Source organism: Oncorhynchus mykiss, chromosome 15 (assembly GCF_013265735.2).
Source record: "Oncorhynchus mykiss isolate Arlee chromosome 15, USDA_OmykA_1.1, whole genome shotgun sequence".
NCBI classification, from domain to species: Eukaryota; Metazoa; Chordata; class Actinopteri; order Salmoniformes; family Salmonidae; genus Oncorhynchus; species Oncorhynchus mykiss.
The window spans coordinates 35,087,766-35,105,201 of NC_048579.1; the positions used below are offsets into that span (position 1 = coordinate 35,087,766).

At 42.1% G+C, this 17,436-nt stretch overlaps 1 protein-coding gene across 1 annotated transcript in view; it reads left to right on the plus strand.

Annotated features, from left to right (window-relative positions):
* Nucleotides 1–17,436, plus strand: part of LOC110490018 (cadherin-18) — a 368,917-nt gene that overhangs the window by 95,343 nt on the left and 256,138 nt on the right. Inside the window, exon 2 of the mRNA XM_021563094.2 lies at nt 13,508–13,581. The gene's annotated coding sequence lies outside the window, so the exon portion shown is untranslated. The remainder of the gene's footprint in view (nt 1–13,507; nt 13,582–17,436) is intronic.

Consider the following 17,436-nt stretch of genomic DNA (forward strand, 5'->3'; position numbering starts at 1 on the left):
GTATTGTTTTGTTGTAATTCAACCTATTCCTCCCTCTGTAACTTCTCTTCACATCAGCTAAGAAGTTTCTTATGCAACTGTGAAGTTTGTTATTGCAAGGTACCATTTTAAACTCTCAATCCACCCCTCTTTTTTTCTCTGCCCTAAGCTTGTTTTGTCCCTTCTCTTTGAAGGCAGCTATCTGTCCTCTGTATACCGTCCTGTCAATCTCTCCGCTGTGACTTTTGTCTTTTTTTCTTCCATCTTGAACTTGTTATTTGTCCAACAAAGAGACAGGAGAAAGATTAATGAAACTGCTTTGACATCTCAGTCACATAGCTACATCACCGCCGCTACCACCACCACTACTGCCACTCCACTTCCTCAAGCAAATAAATCTCCACTTTCCCATCTGTCACTTCTGACTAATGTCCACTGCCATATACTTATCTTGATTATTACCCAAATTGAAAAGACATGAGAGAGGGACTACTTTATTTGTGTTCATGGACCAATGATTTGACTACCAGTGGGAGGAAGAGAATACTTATAACTGCTGCTTAAATACTTTGAGGTTGAAAGTAACTCATTATGGTATGTATGTTTATGTGCATGTACATGTACATAATGTACATTAAAACATTAAGAACACCTTCCTAGTATTGAGTTGCACATAGGGCTGTTACAGTGACCATATTACCATCACACCAGCGGTCTCTAGTCATGACACAGTCAAATTCCACATGATCGTTTAGTCATGGTAATTAGGCTTCTCAAAGTTCTGATGATGCTGATAGTCATTAGTAGCCTGTCAAACTTGCTAACTGCCTGCTACTCAGCCCTCTATTGTCCCTCTAATCACTCTGATATCAATGCAAATGTAATCAAAAATCTAATCAAAACACTTCATGAGAGCCCATGAGCTCATGTGGCGCAACGTTTTCTATAGGCTATGCAAATGCGTGAAAAACAGAGTGATGGCCTCTATTAAAAAGAGGAGGATCACATTAGCTTTCTATAGGCTAGCCTACTATATTCATTTCTCAACTTTCCTAATATTAGGAGTATAGCCTACTGGCATGAAAATGAACCACTGGAAAAGTGTCCTCCATTCGCTATTTAAGTGAATAGATTACATATTTTTGCCCTGCCCCTGTTTTGAGACAGGTGCATGATAGTGGTCCAATCTAAATTAAAACACATTTCACGCATATATCATTTAGTATATGTTATTAACCTTTCTGATCTCCCCATCCCGGATCCGGGATCGTGAATACAGACTCAAGCTCATTACCATAATGCAACGTTAACTATTCATGAAAATCGCAAATGAAATGAAATAAATATGCCATCTCTCAAGCTTAGCCTTTTGTAAACAACACTGTCATCTCAGATTTTCAAAATATGCTTCTCAACCATAGGAAAACAATCATTTGTGTAAAAGTAGCTAGCTAGCGTAGCATTTAGCGTTAGCATTAGCGTTAGCATCCAGCACGCAACATTTCAACAAAAACATAAAAGCCTTCAAATAAAATCATTTACCTTTGAAGAACTTCAGATGTTTTCAATGAGGAGACTCTCAGTTAGATAGCAGTGGCTCAGTTTTTCCAAAAAGATTCTTTGTGTATTAGAAATAGCTCCGTTTTGTACATCACATTTGGCTACCAAAAAAAACCGAAAATTCAGTCCTCAAAACGCGAACTTTTTTCCAAATTAACTCCATAATATCGACTGAAAACATGGCAAACGTTGTTTAGAATCAATCCTCAAGGTGTTTTTCACATATCTCTTCGATGATATATCGTTCGTGGAAGCATGGTTTCCCCTCTCAATCAAATGGAAAAATACTTGCACATGGCTTTGCGCACCAGTTTCGACGCAGGACACCAGGCGGACACTTGGAAAATGTAGTCTCTTATGGTCAATCTTCCAATGATATGCCTACAAATACGTCACAATGCTGCCGACATCTTGGGGAAACGGCAGAAGGTCTAAGCTTATTCCTGTCGCATTCACAGCAATATAAGGAGACATTAGAAAACAGAGCTTCAGAAATTCTTCTCATTTCCTGTTTGACGTATCATCTTGGTTTCGCCTGTAGAATGAGTTCTGGGGCACTTACAGACAAAATCTTTGCAGATTCTGAAACTGCATAGTCGAGCATCTTTTCGTGACAAAATATCGCGCTTAAAACGGGAACGTTTTTTATCCAAAAATGAAATAGCGCCCCTAGAGATGCAACTGGTTAAGACTAGATTAAATCAATAACATTCCGATGGGTGACAATATTAGCCTATCACTTGTGAATAATACCCAGCTTGTGTGCAGTAATGCAAGAAACAGCACATGCCTTTTATTGCGACTTTTTCAAATCATTGTCGCGCACCTCATGTAGCCTAGCCCACACACGGCAAGATGGCGTAGCAGTCAGACGTCTTTGTCCTGTCTCGTCCCATGTGTATACTGTATATCTTTTTCTTTGCGTTCTTTTTAATGTTTTTCCTAAACCTCAACTTCAAAATACTCTCCTGAAATGCGCCTCACCCGATGTGGTGTGGATTTTTTTAAAAATCCTAAAGTATTTCTATTTACCTCCGAACTGGAATACCTCAACTGAAACTAGCTATCAGTCAGCTAACCACTGCTAGCGGTCATCAGCTAACCTTTAGCTCTGAATGCTCTCGCGAGTTCGTACAACGCATTTCAAACCAGAGGATAACGGACCTATTTTTCTCTCCATATCCCCGAATTCCTACCACAAACTCTGAACCTTTTCATCTGGATCATCACAGCTAGCTAACCGCAACCCGGGTTGACTACTCCTGGCTAACGTTCGCGTCCCGGAGCTAGCACCAACTAGCCTGGGGCTAGCCCATTCTAGACCCATCTCCCGGCTCACTCCTGGGCTACAATATCCGGACCACTTCTACTGCCGGTACGGGGCACGGAACCCCGCCGATCCTCTACAACTGGAATATCGACAATCCCCAGAAACATTCCTTTTACTCTCTGTTCTGAACGTGCTAGACGGCCAGTTCGTATAGCCTTCAGCCGTACCCTTATCCTACTGTCCTCTGTTCCTCTGGTGATGTAGAGGTTAATCCAGGCCCTGCAGTGCCTGGCTCCACTCCCACTTCCCAGGTGCACTCAGTTGTTGACTTCTGTAACTGTAAAAGCCTTGGTTTCATGCATGTTAACATTAGAAACCTCCCCCCTAAGTTTGTTTTACTCACTGCTTTAGCACACTCTGCTAACCCGTATGTCTTAGCCGTGTCTGAATCCTGGCTTAGGAAAACCACCAAAAACCTTGAAATCTCCATTGCTAACTATAACATTTTCCGGCAAGATAGAACTGCCAAAAGGGGCGGTGTTGCAATCTACTGCAAAGATAGCCTGCAGAGTTCTGTATTACTATCCAAGTCTGTACCCAAACAATTTGAGCTTCTACTTCTAAACATTCACCTTTCCAGAAACAAGTCTCTCACTGTTGCCGCTTACTATAGACCTCCCTCTGCCCCCAGCTGTGCCCTCGATACCATATGTGAATTGATTGAGCTTTGTGCTACTAGGCTCGTGCTACTAGGTGACCTAAACTGGGACATGCTTAACACCCCGGCCATCCTACAATCCTAGCTTGATTCGCTCAATCTCACAAAATGTATCAATGAATCTAACAGGTAAAACTCAAAATCCTTAAACACGGGCACCCTCATAGATGTCATCCTAACTAACTCGCCCTCCAAATACACCACTGCTGTTTTCAATCAAGATCTCAGCGATCGCTGCCTCATTGCCTGCATCCGTAATGGGTCTGCGACCAAACGACCACCCCTCATCACTGTCAAAAGCTCCCTAAAACACTTCTGCGAGCAGACATTTCTAATCGATCTGGCCGGGGTATCCTGGAATGACATTGACCTCATCCCGTCAGTAGATGATGCCTAGCTATTCTTTAAAAGTACCTTCCTCACCATCTTAAATAAGCATGCCCCATTCAAAAAATGTAGAACTAGGAATAGATATAGTCCTTGGTTCACTCCAGACCTGTCTGCCCTTGACCAGCACAAAAGCATCCTGTGGCGTTCTGCATTAGCATCGAATAGCCCCCGTGATATGCAACTTTTCAGGGAAGTTAGGAACAAATATACACAGGCAGTTAGGAAAGGCTAGCTTTTTCAAACAGAAATTAGCATCCTGTAGTACTAATTCAAAAAAGTTCTGGGACACTGTAAAGTCCATGGAGAATAAAGTCACCTCCTCCCAGCTGCCCACTGCTCTGAGGCTAGGAAACACTGTCACCACCAAATTTCAATAATATTCCTCTACGGCTGGCCATGCTTTCCACGTGCCTACCCCTACCCCGGTCAACTGCCCGGCACCCTCCACAGCAACCCGCCAAAGCCCCCACCATTTCTCCTTTACCCAAATCCAGATAGCCGATGTTCTGAAAGAGCTGCAAAATCTGGACCCCTACAAATCAGCCTGGCTAGACAATCTGGACCCTCTCTTTCTAAAATGATCTGCCAAAATTGTTGCAACCCCTATTACTAGCCTGTTCAACCTCTCTTTCGTATTATCTGAGATTCCCAAAGATTGGAAAGCTGCCGCGGTCATCCCCCTCTTCAAAGGGGGTGACACTCTAGACCCAAATTGCTACAGACCTATATCTATCCTACCCTGTCTTTCTAAGGTATTCGAAAGCCAAGTTAACAAACAGAATACCGACCATTTCAAATCCCACCGTACCTTCTCCACTATGCAATCTGGTTTCAGAGCTGGTCATGGGTGCACCTGAGCCACGCTCAAGGTCCTAAACGACATCATAACCGCGATCGATAAAAGACATTACTGTGCAGTCGTATTCATCGACCTGGCCAAGCATTTCGACTCTTTCAATCACCACATTCTTATTGGCAGACTCGACAGCCTTGGTTTCTCAAATGACTGCCTCGCCTGGTTTACCAACTACTTCTCTGATAGAGTTCAGTGTGTCAAATCGGAGGGCCTGTTGTCCGGACCTCTGGCAGTCTCTATGGGAGTGCCACAGGGTTCAATCCTCGGGCCGACTCTCTTCTCTGTATACATCAATGATGTTGCTCTTGCTGCTGGTGATTCTCTGCTACACAACTACGCAGACGACACCATTCTGTATACTTCTGGCCCCTCTTTGGACACTGTGTTAACTAACCTCCAGACGAGCTTCAATGCCATACAACCCTCCTTCCGTCGCCTCCAACTGCTCTTAAACACAGGGAAAACTAACTGCATGCCATTCAACCGATCACTGCCAGCACCTGCTCGCCTGTCCACTACTCTGGACAGCTTTGACTTAGAATACGTGGACAACTACAAATACCTAGGTGTCTGGTTAGACTGTAAGCTCTCCTTCCAGACTCACATTAAGCATCTCCAATCCAAAATTACATCTAGAATTGGCTTCCTATATCGCAACAAAGCATCCTTCGCTCATGCTGCCAAACATACCCTCGTAAAACTGACCATCCTACCGATCCTCGACTTCGGTGATGTCATTTACAAATAGCCTCCAATCTATGAAATAGCCTCCAACACTCTACTCAACAAACTGGATGCAGTCTATCACAGTGCCATCCGTTTTGTCACCAAAGCCCCATACACTACCCACCATTGCGACCTGTACGCTCTCGTTGGTTGGCCCTTGCTTCATACTCGTCGCCAAACCCACTGGCTACAGGTTATCTACAAGTCTCAGTTAGGTAAAGCCCCGCCTTATCTCAGCTCACTGGTCAACATAGCAGCACCCATTCGTAGCACGCGCTCCAGCAGGTATATCTCACTGGTCACCCCCAAAGCCAATTCCTCCTTTGGTCGTGCTGTCAATGACTGGAACGAACTGCAAAAATCTCTGAAGTTGGAGACTCATATCTCCCTCACTAGCTTTAAGCACCAGGCTTCAGAGCAGCTCACAGATCACTGCACCTGTACATAGCCCATCTGTGAACAGCCCATCTATCTACCTACCTCATCACCATACAGTAATTGTTTATTTATCTTGCTCCTTTGCACCCCAGTATCTCTACTTGCACATTCATCTTCTGCACATCTACCATTCCAGTGTTTCAATTGCTATATTGTAATTACTTCGCCACTATGGCCTATTTATTGCCTTAACTCCCTTATCTTACCTCATTTGCACTCACTGTCCATAGACATTTTTTATTTTGTTTCACTGTATTACTGACTATGTTTTGTTTATTCCATGTGTAACTCTGTGTTGTTGCATGTGTTGAATTGCTATGCTTTATCAAATCAAATCAAATGTATTTATATAGTCCTTCGTACATCAGCTGATATCTCAAAGTGCTGTACAGAAACCCAGCCTAAAACCCCAAACAGCAAGCAATGCAGGTGTAGAAGCACGGTGGCTAGAAAAACTCCCTAGAAAGGCCAAAACCTAGGAAGAAACCTAGAGAGGAACCAGGCTATGTGGGGTGGCCAGTCCTCTTCTGGCTGTGCTGGGTGGAGATTAAACAGAACATGGCCAAGATGTTCAAATGTTCATAAATGACCAGCATGGTCAAATAATAATAATCACAGGCAGAACAGTTGAAACTGGAGCAGCAGCATGGCCAGGTGGACTGGGGACAGCAAGGAGTCATCATGTCAGGTAGTCCTGAGGCATGGTCCTAGGGCTCAGGTCCTCCGAGAGAGAGAAAGAAAGAAAGAAAGAAAGAAAGAAGAAAGAAAGAGAGAAAGAGAGAATTATAGAGAGCATACTTAAATTCACACAGGACACTGGATAGGACCGGAGAAGTACTCCAGATATAACAAACTGACCCTAGCCCCCCGACACATAAACTACTGCAGCATAAATACTGGAGGCTGAGACAGGAGGGGTCAGGAGACACTGTGGCCCCATCCGATGACACCCCCGGGCAGGCCAAACAGGAAGGTTATAACCCCACCCACTTTGCCAAAGCACAGCCCCCACACCACTAGAGGGATATCTTCAACCAACAACTTACCATCCTGAGACAAGGCCGAGTATAGCCCACAAAGATCTCCGCCATGGCACAACCCAAGGGGGGGCGCCAACCCAGACAGGAAGATCACATCAGTGACTCAACCCACTCAAGTGACGCACCCCTCCCAGGGACGGTATGAAAGAGCCCTAGTAAGCCAGTGACTCAGCCCCTGTAATAGGTTTAGAGGCAGAGAACAGATGAGTCTTCAGTAAAGACTTAAAGGTTGAGACCGAGTTTGCGTCTCTCACATGGGTAGGCAGACCATTCCATAGAAATGGAGCTCTATAGGAGAAAGCCCTGCCTCCAGCTGTTTGCTTAGAAATTCTAGGGACAATTAGGAGGCCTGCGTCTTGTGACCGTAGCATATGTGTAGGTATGTACGGAAGGACCAAATCAGAGAGATAGGTAGGAGCAGTCCCATGTAATGCTTTGTAGGTTAGCAGTAAAACCTTGAAATCAGTCCTTGCCTTGACAGGAAGCCAGTGTAGGGAGGCTAGCACTGGAGTAATATGATACATTTTTTTAGTTCTAGTCAGGATTCTAGCAGGCGTATTTAGCACTAACTGAAGTTTATTTCGTGATTTATCCAGGTAGCCGGAAATTAGAGCACTGCAGTAGTCTAACCTAGAAGTGACAAAAGCATGGATTCATTTTTCTGCATCATTTTTGGACAGAAAGTTTCTGGTTTTTGCAAAGTTACGTAGATGGAAAAAAGCTGTCCTTGAAACAGTCTTGATATTTTCTTCAAAAGAGAGATCAGGGTCCAGAGTAACGCTGAGGTCCTTCACAGCCTATGTCAATCTACTATCCCCATAGTACAAAAGTTGATTGGCTAGTCCTTTGCTGTTTGTTAGGTTTACTCACATGTTGGCTGATGAAAAGTTAATGTGGACAGTTCTTCAAATATCTTAAATGTGCGCCTCGGAATTAAAAAAGGACACTTGCAGTTGGGTCCCTGATGTGTATGTCTTCACTTGTAGCCTGAGAGAAAGACCCGGTCACGTGACAGGCATTGGCTAATAAGAAGTGAGCTATCTGAGAGACCCATGTGAGTGAGAGGTGAATTAGAGCAAGCAGCTGGGAGAAGGGAATTATAATTATTATATTCAGCTCCAGGGCACAATGTTCACTGGCCGTAAAAGGCATGGATTTTTTTAGGTGGCATTACAGCTACACAATGCAGTGCCGGTGGGAAATTCAAAACATTATTAACTTCTTGAATCTACTTGAGACGCATATGTCCCAAGTAGGCACCTGGAAATGCAAATGCGCTACGCTAAATGCTAAATGTACTCGTTAAAACTCAAACCTTGATCAAAATTCACAAGCAGGGTATTAAATTAAAGCTACACTCGTTGTGAACCTAGCCAGCAAGTCAGATTTTTAAAATGCTTTTCGGCGAAAGCATCAGAAGCTATTATCTGATAGCATGCACCCCCCAAAATGCCAGCTCGACACGTAAACAACAGATTTTGCGATAGACGGCGCTACCCAAAACGCAGAAATAAAATATAAAACATTCATTACCTTAGACGAGCTTCTTTCTTGGCACTCCTATATGCCCCATAAACATCACTATTGGGTCTTTTTTTCGTTTAAATCGGTCCATATATACCCAAAATAGCTTTGTATAGAAGTAGTGTCATTCAGAAAAATTCATCGTTTTTAAACGCTGCGTAATTTTTTAAAATTAAAAAAGTCGACGATAAACTTTCACAAAACACTTCGAAATCCTTTTGTAATCCAACTTTAGGTATTAGTAAACGTTTATAATCTATCAAAACGATTACAGGGCGATGTCTCTTCAATAGGTCCTCACTTCAAAAACAATGCAATCTGATCTCTCCCTAAACTGCATCCGGGTGAAGACTGGAAAACTTGGGGTCAGACAGATGGATTTTCCAACAATTAATTCGATTGAAAATTAGTACAATGGCGCCATCGTGCGGAATTTGTATGAAGTGCAGGCAAATTTCCATTAAATTCTGTTCTCTTTTAACAACTGGTGGAAGTGACTTATGGAAATTATTTTTTGCTTTCAGAGAGCAGTTTTTCTTGCGTTTTTCAATGAAACACACGCTCTGTTATAGTCACAGCCGTGATTTAACCAGTTTTATAAACTTCAGAGTGTTTTCTATCCACACATACTAATCATATGCATATACTATATTCCTGGCATGAGTAGCAGGACGCTGAAAAGTTGCGCGATTTTTAACAGAATTTTCAAAAAAGGTGGGGGTAGATTTAACAGGTTTTAAGTGCTTTTCAAATTGTGAATGAGAGACTGATGAAGTCTGTGCAACCTGCGCAAATAACGAAGCAGAGCTCATGCCTTTCATGCAACTTTTTTCAAATCATCATTAGATTCACATCATGCAGCCTTTGATTGCGTACAAAATCCAAGCGTTTGGCTATATGTTTTGATCACAACTAAAGTGCCATAAATAACTCTAAATTAAGCATATAGGAAGACATGTTACTTTGTTATCCGCATGTGCACACTCCCTCAGAAATCTCTAGGAGAAAACTTCCTTAAAAATATAAATTCTGCAATATTCAGTTGTATTCTTCATACTATAATATAAAATAATGCCATGGAGTTCTAAGAAAATGTTGTCTGCTAAATTAACTAGTGTTGCCTACAGCCATATGGCAGCAAGATCAGTGTCTCACCTAAGGCCAAGGTGTATGCTATTCTGTTCTTCTGAAATTGACTACATTTTCTTCATATCATGTTTTTTTAGACCTTTACCCTGTGTAACTGGGTAAAGAACCCAAGGGGGCCAGATATAGGGGAGGTAATAAGTGAGGTAATGGAGTCCTGGTGTGCCTCATTATGACGTGCAGGTGCGCATAGTGATTGATGCCAGGTGTGCGTAATGATGGATCCCAGGACCGGTGGTTAGTATTCATTGAATGCCGAAAGGGAGGAGCAGACGTGACAGTATCCCCCCTTGAGATGCGGCTCCAGCCGCAGGACGACGCCAACCAGAGGGACAGCCCTGAGGACGAGGAGTGGGCCGGTCCGGGTGACAAAGGTGGAAATCACGGATGATGTTGGGATCCAGAATGACCTCCTCTGGAGCACAACACTGCTCCTTTGGGCTATACCCCTCCCAGTCCACCAGGTACTAGAGCCAACCACCACAGCGTCAGGAATCCAGTAGAGATCTGACGGCATTGGCCGGACCCCCCTCGATGTTAAGCTGTTACCTATACATCTCCCCGTTGACCCTCTGAAGAACCTTGAACGACCAACAAACCAGCGGCTCAGCTTCTTGCAGGGCAGGCAGAGTGGAAGGTTCCTGTTAGAGAGCCAGACATGATCCCCAGGCTGGTACACGGGGTCGCACTGCAGTGGCGGTCTGCCTGCTCCTTTTGATGGTGGATGGTGCACTGGAGTCTCACGTGAGCATCGCTCTACACTCCATCTGTGCGTCTGAACAACTCATCAACCAAGGGAGCTTCGGTCTGGCCAGGGGTCCACGGCGCCAGGGCCAGCTGAAAACCCAGATTACACTGGAAGGGGGTCAACCCAGAGGAGGAGTGACGTATCGAGTTCTGTGAATATTCTAAACATGGAAGGAATCGAACCAACTCTCCCTGCCGGTACTGACAGTGACTCCTCAGGAACCTCCTAAGCTCCTGGTTCATCCTCTCCAGGAAGTTAGGAACCTCATAAGCTCCTGCTTCATCCTCTGCCCATTGGACTGAGGCCTATACTTGGAAGTGAGGCTGACCGTACCCATGATGTGAATTGGGGGCCACGGTTGGAGACAATGACATCCGGAAGGCTATAATGCTGGAAGACCGGCTGGAATAGTGCCTCAGCAACCTGGAGAGCAGTAGGGAAACCAGAAAGGGATTAAACGACAGGATTTAGAAACTCTATCCACATCCACCAAAATGGTGGTGAAACCATCAGACAAAGGGAGATCAGTAACAAAGTCAATGGATAGATGGGACAAGGGATGCTGAGGCACTGGAAGGGAAAGGTGTTTCCCTGATGGAGCGTTCAGGGGGGGATTTGGTTTGGGCACATACAGAATAGGAGTTGATGTAGTGAATGACGTCCTGCGCCAAGGTGGGCCATCAGTACTTCTCAGAGATAGATTGGGTAGTGCAAGATATAACTGGATGTCCAGCAACAAAATTAAATCAAAATCAAAATGAAAGCCTCATTCTATTTTAAATTCCACGCACGGGAGCACCAATTATGTTGTGTCTTTGGCTATGCCGGATTAAGTGATATGACATGCTATTCTATAAAATCCTTTCTCCGTAACTAATATTACCTGATTGAGCTAATCATGTAAAGGTAATTAACTAGAGAGTCGGGGCACCACGAAATAATATTTATAGAGCTGTTATCTTCCTAATAAACTCTTAAAGACCTAGTAATATTTTACATCAATAGCAGTCAATATTAAGCGTCACCTTAATTCAGTCTCATCTGAAAGTTGTAAATTCTTGGTTATCCTCAAGAACCCTGGCTAACAAGTTGAATCAGCAATACAAAATTGGGATTAATTATTTATTTACTAAATACCTAACTAATCACACAATTACATATACAAAGAATGAATCATACCTTGATTACAAATTTCGTCATAAAGTAAAACGTCCCTAGCGGGCGGAACAGATATGACAGCTGGTTACACAAAATAAAAGGTTGTGGGTTTGAGTGAAAGAGCAGGAAAACTGAGGGACAAAGTGAGAAGCTGTGCTATCGTAAATACAGTATCTTATGCATTCTAAATTACCACCCATTTGGAAAAGGAAAACGCAATAAATATTTACTCTGAGCTGCGCTTCGGTAGGTTGGTGGTAGATGGAAGGCCGTGTTTCCAAACCGAGTCCTTTGTCCTTTGTCCTTTGAAGAATGCCTCTGGTGGTCAATTGAATTCGTTGTAGTAACGCCTTTGTGTGATAGACGGGATACTCTGTTTGTTCTTTCCTAGCCCGCGTTTGCAGCTACTGTTGCTAACTCATCGGCTAGGAGGTATCACTTCTGTAGTGAATAAGAATTCAAAGTTCATACCATTCGCAACCAAAGCTCACGCTGAGGTTGGCTTAGTTCTGTAGTTGACATGTTAGCCCTTTTAACGCAGAGGCTGCAGACCTCTACTGCTCTACAGGTTCCCGCGCCTCAGCAGAAGCAATCGGCCTGCTCCTGGTCTTCGGGACCATCCCTCTGGCCGGCGTCCTGTGGCTAGAGTCGCGCGTCAGGGAGGGGGTACTGTCACTTCTACTCCCTCTCCTCCACTCTGGCGCTCATTGTCACCAGTTTACTAATTATTACGCACACCTGTCACCATTGTTACACGCACCTGCGCCTCATGAGACTTACCTGGACTCCCTCGCCTTCCTGATTACCTCCCCTATATCTCTCACTCCCTTTGTTTTTTTCTTCAGGCGTTATTGTTTCTGCTTACACGTTTCATGTCTGTTCGCTACTCGTGCTTCTTTTTTTGCTCCATGTTCATTTATTTATTCAATTTACTCTCTGTACTTGCTTCCCGATTGTTAGCGTACACGTTACAACAGTGTATGTGTCTGTTTGCCTGCTTGGGCTGCATGATTCATGCATGTACAGTAAAACGTTGTACATATTAAATGGGAATGCACATAAAATCAAAGAGATTACGACAAGGTTGACTTTACTGGAATATGTCCTTGAACAGATAAAGGTCTTTTTAATTTCCCCATTCCTACTGTATATTTACCCACCATGTAGAGTAATATAGGCCAATAAAGAGGTGATAATTTACATTGTTGAAGCTAAAGTATGAGGACCACAATGGAAATAAGTCGTAGACTATTTTTGCATTTAACCTCAATGATTCTTAATCAAGTGTATATTTTTGTTTGTGTTTTATACCTTGTTTTAAATTCTCAATTAAAATAAACTAAACAAAAAAATGGTACAGTAGAAGGTGGATTTGGCTTCCTTGTACAGCATCCATTAGGGGTTTATTTGGTTAGTTTTAATTTAATCAGATTACTTTCAAGTATTTGTGAGAAAGGAATTTAGCCAAAGCAGTGTAAATAACCGTGGGCTGATAAACATTGAAAAAAAAAGTTTTCATTTGAGTAACTTCTAATCCTGCCAGATGTCTATTTCATGATTATAATGAGATGCAAATTGATGTTGTCACCAATAATAAACTGACAGTGTACTGCAAAGAAATATTTGGCCAAAAAATATGCTTTTACCTCCATAGGTTTTGAAAACTTGTGTGTACTGAATTCTGAAAACCTCTAATTTAGGTAGCTTCTAGCTTGTTTTATGGTACTTCCTGACGAAGACCATGCTGAAACAGTATGGTAATAATTTTGTTCTATTTAACACAACACTATAATAAAGCATTTATCCTGCTTGAGTTTTGAGCTTCTAGGTTTTCAAGTGGAATGGGTTGTCTTGTGGCAATGTGTCTCACAGATTCAAAGCTGTATTAGGAATTATAGACATTTCAATGGTCAAAACAATAACACACAGTATTATCTTTTCCTTTCTCTTTCAGAGGATAAGTGGTGACTATTGGGAGACCAAGGACATTGATCTATGTGAGGAGGGTCCACAGTGCCAAACAACAAGGTGAGCTGTCTAATGTTTCTAGAAGTGATAGCAGTAATTAACAAGCACATATCACACAGATGGGTGTGATACAGTAGCTGCACTGAAGCTTCCATTTTGTGTATTGTTTGTCCACTCCACATGTGTAGCCTCCAATGTACAAAGCTGATTTATTTGGTCTAGACGCTGTTCGGTTCACCTTGGGGTAAAGAGTGGTGTGTGTGTGAGTGCAATAACTAGCGTTTGTAAGTCCGTGCGGGTATCTGTGCGTGTCTGTCTGTGTCTGTTTCGTCTGTGTCTGTGTCTGTGTCTGTGTCTGTGTATGGTGAGGTGGAGGGGTCATGTCTCACAGTGTGAGTGTTATACAGTCTAACAACCAAAACTGAGCACCTTTTCACGCAAACAAATCTGCCCTGTGGCTGTGTGTGGCTGTGGATTTAATTATTTATTTGAGAGCAAGGCCTTGGGAGTAACAGTATTGAAGGGTGTGATGCAGTGTGTTGTTCGGTGTAGAAGACTGTTCCATTGTGCATAAAATAACCCTAACCTGTTGAGTTCCGGTTCATAGCTATGCACACAGTTGCTGTTTCCATTAACTTGCCCAGTGATTTTTTTTGTTGACATTCAGATCTTTTGCATAGAAAATAGATGCTACACTTGCCTGCTAAGGGTGTGTTTCCATTTAACTATCTTGTGTCGATAAAAACAGCTGGACTTTATGATGTCACTCCCATTTATTATTATTATTTTTTTACAAAAACCTAACATTACAGTTTCCATTACAAATGTCTCAATGATTTCTCTTGCGACATTGCTTTTGTCGAATGAACCTGGGTCAATGGAAACCTACCTACTGTCACCAATTTCTCTCTCTGCTTGTACAGGATTTGCAAGGCCAACAAAACACAAACACAGTTAATGATTCTTTAACTGTGAGATATTTACCATGAATCCTATGAATAGTCGAAGGGGAAATTGGTGAATATACAGTACACTACCTACACTGTATTTTTTTGCAATAGGGCCTAGTCAAAAGTAGTGCACTATATAGCGAATAGGGTGCCAATTTGGACTCAAATGGGAGTTTTGTTCCTCTAGATACTAGGGACATACTCTAAGTAAAACTGAGCCTATAGCTGAAATTACTTTTTTCAGCATAATTATACCTACTAATTGAAATTACACACACTTTGAGAAGTAATGCCTGAGAAATAAAAACAGGCCTGGGGCAACTGTGGTTTTAAATGCCCTTTTATTCCCTTTTTTATGTAAAAAGACATACTATGCAGTCTTGTTAATACAATTATGCATGTCACTTAATTTAATTTCGCTCTCATTTGATAGGATTGCATGGTGATAGGAGTGTTTCATAACATTTGCATTACATACTTTACATAACAGGTCGTCATACCATAAATAAATAAATAAATAAATAAAAGAAGATGAATGAATAATGCTACCATCTGTTAATGTCATTCTAAACAGCCATAACGTTGTTTTCTCGGGTCTACGTAGGCTGGAGTACACTCGTCCCCTTTACATTATGGTAGTTGTAATGGCTGCTATATTTCTGGTAATGCATATTCGGTTATCAGGTTCTTGCCTTTTTTAGCATTGCTTGTCCTTTGTCATCTTACTTACTTTCTCCTCACATTCAGTTTTGTTTTTGCATAAAACACAGTGGTTATTTATTCAACACACTGTTTGTAAATGGCTCTCCTCTTTAGAGGAGTGGCATTTTGCAGCCATGTGATTGTGTGTGTCAGACATAAAAGGGCTGAGTGATAGGTGTTGTAAAACAGACAAAGACATACGAATGTCTAAATTACCATTATGAATCACAATCAACGCTTTACAACATGCAAATAAGATTACTCTCACCAGTTTAAATGGATGATTACCATCAGTGATGTAGTGGTAAATAAAAGGTGGGTAAACGCTGATCACTGCGGCGAATAAAGTAATGCTTCTCATATTTTCTGATGCATTTTATGTGCGTTCAAGGCACTTGTGTGCATTTACTCTCCACTCCACCACTGATTACCATGTGTGACCAGACCCAGTTAGGTTACTAATACAAAACATATTAGCTAGAAGTTTAGTTCTGTTTACAAGAGGAGAAAGTAAGATGACAAAGGACAAGCAATGCTAAAAAAGGATAGAACCTGATAACCGAATATGCATTACCAGAAATATAGCAGCCATTACAACTACCATAATGTAAAGGGGACGAGTGTACTCCAGCCTACGTAGATCCGAGAAATCAACTTTATGGCTGTTTAGAATGACATTAACAGATGGTAGCATTATTCATTCATCTTCATTTTATTTATTTATTTATCGGCAAAGACGAAAGAAAGTCAGGCTGCGGCTCTCAAATCCCTTTGATTTATAATGGATGAATGTGTATAGCACATGTAGTAAACCTTGCCTTTGTAGGGAATTGTGTTGTGTGCCTGTGCCAAACAGTGCTGAACAATGCTGAACTGCACCACTCCGCATATAAGACAAACTAGACAAATGAATCATCCCTTTGGTAGGACTGTATGGTTGTATTTTTTTGTTTCATTTTCCCTGGGACACTATGATGACTTGCTGTGTCATAGCCTTTTCTAGCTAGACCATTCATCTTCAATGGGTGTGAAGGTTACGTCCTGCCTACAAGATCACCATTTATCATTGATTGCGGGTGTAACACTCTGATGCCATTGGAATGTGTCACACCTTGGTTGCTCTCTCGCTCTCTCTCTCCACTGTTCCCTTGATGTGGTACACCGTATACGTATATGTTTGCTCTGCATTAGGTTCTTGTTTGTGTGCCTGTGTTTCTCTAGGCATGATTCTGTAAGTACCTTGTTTTTCTGAGAACTGTGCATGCGTGTGTACGTGCGTCTGTGTTTTCTAAGGATCCATCTCTGATCGTGTGGAGAGTGTAAAGACAAGGTCTGCTTGCCAAATGGCACCTTATTCCCTATATACTGTAGTGCACTACTTTTGACCAGAGCCCTGGTCAAAGTAGTAAACCGTATAGGGAATAGGGTATCATTTCGGACGTAACCCCACACTTCATGAGACAGCATTCTCCTCAAGGGGCTAATGTTCTCCCATGAGGTCAGATGCATATTGAATTAAATCAAGTGGAATTGCGACTGCGAAACCGAATGAGAAATAAAATCTCTGACAGGCAGAAATACACGGTTATCATATGTCAAAATACGTTAGACTCTCCTGCCTGATTGTAGACCAATATTCTGAATATCATCTCTGAACATCAATGCTTACAATGACTCTTTCTTTCTTTACTGTAGTCATAATAATGATATATATGGTTATATGATCATTCATAAATGTTTAATCATAAAATCCTTCCATTATTGGCAAGTAAGGATTATATCAAAAAGGAAATTGGAACATTGCTCATGGCTGTACATCGATGTTGATGATGGTGCACCCAATTCTCATAGAGGTCGTAATGCCATTGCATGTTTATGCCATTGTTGCATGTGGCTGTGAGTTGAGGATGAGGTTGTGATGGTAAAGAGATAGGGACAGGGGTACATTGATACATTGATGAAATGTATCAAAGGCAGGTCGAGGGAACTCAGCTCAGCTAATAAATCCTTTAGTACATTGCATGCTCAATCCTTCAATATTTTGCAAGCTTTCATGGTAGAAAAGAGAGCAGCTTTCAAAAGCATATTGTTAATTACACAATTTCCCTATACAATTTATTTCAATTATGTTGCTAAAGAGGCAACCTTTAATCATCATCCATTTGCTTAGTCCCTAATAGTGAACAGATGCCTGCATTATTGTTGCTTATAATTTTCAAGTAGGCAAAAGGACAACTGCCATACCCAGCATGATGGTGTAGTG